Here is a 3,338-nt window from a genome sequence, read left to right on the forward strand (position 1 = left end):
CTCCCAGTGTGGGGCCCGCTGCCACAGATTTAACCCTTCTGCATCTGAAAGAAAGCAATGACAAAACTCAAAGTGCTGCATGAGAACTTAACAGCTCCGGCCATCCTGTGTCAATCCAGGAATATCATCTAGAGGCCAAACTACACCCTACATTACAAATTTCAAGTCCCCAAGCCTTGTTCTATGACACCTGTATGCCAGAGTATGCAGCAGGGCAGAGCAGCTCCAGGCCAGACCCATGCAGGCACCCGTGACACAGGTGATGACAAATGAGGGGATGCAATGAGGACAGAATTCTCAGCAAAAAGCGTGACCACAAGCACATTGAAGGGCTAAGGCAAAAGACCTGCGACACAAGATGCCCAGAAGACACAGAACATACAATAGACAACGCAACATGGACTGGGACCGCTCTGCCCTGTGCACCTCAGCATTGCGATCAAATGTGAGACTTTCCCTTCATGTGGGCTAAGGGGCCACTTCTTGTGTATCCCCATCTCCAAAGCTGACACAAAAATCCCTCCCAGCAAGCCCCGACTCGATGCCCCGCTTTCATCCCCTTGACTTATCTCTCAGACGTCCTGGGATGTGAATCCACCTGGGATTTGCAAAAAAAGGCCGTCTCACCATCCTGGAAGCTCCTGCCATTGCCAGGCTGTTGTCCCTTAGATGGAAAATGTAATGACTTCATTGCAGAGTCCTGTAACACTTCCAGAGGGCTCACGAGGACAGCAAACCGGGTCCATCGGCCAGTCAGTGAGGGGTTTTGGTGTAATACAAGGGGACCACCTAAAACACACAAATGACAATGTCGATGCTTCAAGCTGCACCAGAACTTGGCACCTGAGGAATAACAACTCTTTCTTTCCACCGGTCACCGCTTACCTTGCTCACTTCACCTTGACTGCTGCTATCTGGCTTTACCTCCTAAAAATAAAGACAAAGAACAATGCTGTTAACATAGCCACCATTTATGCTTGCTCTACATAGACAAAGGTGACTAACCTTCCTGCAGGAACCCCCTCACCAGGTATGGGGCACCCTGCCACAGATTTAACCCTTCTGCATCTGAAAGAAAGCGATGACAAAAGTCAAAGGGCTGCATGAGAACTTAACAGCTCTGGCCATCCTGTGTCAATCTAGGAATACCATCTAGCGGTCAAACTACACCCTACATTACAAATTTCAAGTCCCAGGGCCCTGTCCTATTAAACCTATAGGCCAGGCTATGCAGCAGGGCACAGCATCTCCAGGCCAAACCCAAGCAGGCACCCGTGACACAGGAGCTGACAAACGAGGGGACATGACGAGGAGAGAAAACTCTCAGTGAGAAGAACAACCACAAGCACATCGATGGGCTAAGGCAGAAGACATGAGATGCCCAAAGGACAGAGAATGCACAATAGACAAATGACATGACATGCACCAGGAGTCCTCTGCTCTGCACACATCAGCCTTGTCATCAAAAGTGAGACTTCCCCTTTATGGGGCCTAAGGGGCCCCTTCTTGTGTACTCCCCTCTCCAAAGCTGACTCAAAAATCCTTCCCAGCAAGTCCCAACCCAGCACACGACTTTCATCCTCTCTCTGGGTCACAGCCCTCAACTTATCACTCAGACATCTGGGGATGCAAATCCGCCTCGGGTACGGAAGAAGGCCGCCTCGCCGTCCTGGAAGCTCCTGCCGTCACCGGGCTGTTGTCTTGTACCTGGCTATAATAAAGAAAACCAAACAAACACAGGTGCAGGAACTTAGTGGCACATCAGCCAAATCCCAACAATTCCGCCACTCACCGTCTCCTAGGAAGGCCGGGGTCCTCAGGCCGCACGCTTTGGCCACGCTCCAAGGCCGATGGTATGCCTGGGTTAAGAGGAGACAAGGTGGTGCAGCATTGCTGAAACTTGAGCGGACCCTCACTCCTCCCTCACTCCCCAACTCACCATAACACCTCTGCCGTTGCCCAAGGCTACTCAGATGGTACCTCCGAATGCAAAAGGTAAAGGCTTTGTCACAGAGTCCCGTAACACTTCCAGAGGGCTCACGAGGGCAGTGAGCTGGGTCCATCAGCCGGTCAGCGAGGCGTTTTGGTGTAATACAAGTGGATCACCTAAAACACACAAATGACAATGAATGCTTAGAGCTGTACCAGAACTTGGCACTCAAGGAATAACAAGTGGTTCTTTCCACCGGTCACCATTTACCCTGCTCACTTCACCTTGACTGCTGCTATCCAGCTTTACCTCCTAAAAACAAAGAACAATGCTGTAACACCACCACCGTTTATATTTGCCCTGCAGACACAAACGGCAACTGACCTTCCTATGGGAATCCCCTCACCCAGTCTGGGGCCCTCTGCCACAGATTTAATCCGTCTGCATCTGAAAGAAAGCAATGACAAAAGTCAGAGTCCTGCATGAGAACTTAACAGCTCCAGCCATCCTGTGTCAACCTAGGAATACCATCTAGAGGACAAACTACACCCTACATGACAAATTTCCACTCCTTGGGCCCTGTCCTATTACACCTCTTTGCCAGGCTATGCAGCAGGGCAGAGCGGCTCTGGGCCAAACCCAAGCAGGCACCCGTGACACAGGAGATGACAAACGAGGGGACACAACAAGGAGAAAACTCTGAGCTAGATGATTACAAAGACCAAGACAATGAGGAATGAGATGACCTAGGCAAGACCGACCATGAGCCGACGAGGCTCCAAGAACCCTGGCAGAAGAGGATGCTAACAGAAAGACTTAATCCAAGAACCGCAAAGATGGATGCCCGAGAATAGTACGGGCAAAATCCTCTAGCTGTCTTCGCATTCTTACAAGTCCTCATCCCCTGTAATGGATCATTGTGGTGCACAGCTGTCGATGCAGCTCAGAACAAGACCTGAAAAGACACCCGACTCGATATTGCTAAGGAGACACAATTCTGATGAAGTTCCAAGCTCAAGAGTCAAAGGATCGATGGTATCAGCACCACACTGAGGAACACCAAGAGCAGAGATGCTAAGAATAACGCCCAGCATTTGTGATAAGCATCTCAAAGGGCTAAGGCAAAAGAACTGTGACACAAAATGGTCAAAAGACAGAGAACACACAAGGGACAAGTGACGTGCACCAGGACTGCTCTGCCCTGCAGACCTCAGCATTGTGGTCAAACATGAGATTTTCCCTTTGTGCTGGCCTAAGGGGCCCCTTCTTGAACATCCCCACCTCCAAATCTGACTCAAAAATCCCTCCTGGCGAGTCCCAACTCAACACCCCGCTGTCACCCCCTCTGTGGGTCACAAGCCTCGACTTAGCTCTCGGAGGGCCGGGGATGTTAATCCGCCTCCGGGGG

The 3,338-nt window shown here is 50.7% G+C and overlaps 1 long non-coding RNA gene across 1 annotated transcript in view; it reads right to left on the reverse strand.

The window, feature by feature from the left end:
- Nucleotides 1–3,338, reverse strand: part of LOC108448648 — a 9,104-nt gene that overhangs the window by 3,031 nt on the left and 2,735 nt on the right. The window contains exons 4-8 of the long non-coding RNA XR_001864612.1: nt 2,315–2,377; nt 2,201–2,242; nt 1,940–2,106; nt 1,793–1,859; nt 1,006–1,711 (exon numbers count right to left, since the gene is read on the reverse strand). This is a non-coding gene — a long non-coding RNA (uncharacterized LOC108448648). The remainder of the gene's footprint in view (nt 1–1,005; nt 1,712–1,792; nt 1,860–1,939; nt 2,107–2,200; nt 2,243–2,314; nt 2,378–3,338) is intronic.

The sequence above is a fragment of the Corvus brachyrhynchos genome, unplaced genomic scaffold, assembly GCF_000691975.1.
Source record: "Corvus brachyrhynchos isolate BGI_N302 unplaced genomic scaffold, ASM69197v1 scaffold348, whole genome shotgun sequence".
In the NCBI taxonomy this organism is placed as follows: domain Eukaryota; kingdom Metazoa; phylum Chordata; class Aves; order Passeriformes; family Corvidae; genus Corvus; species Corvus brachyrhynchos.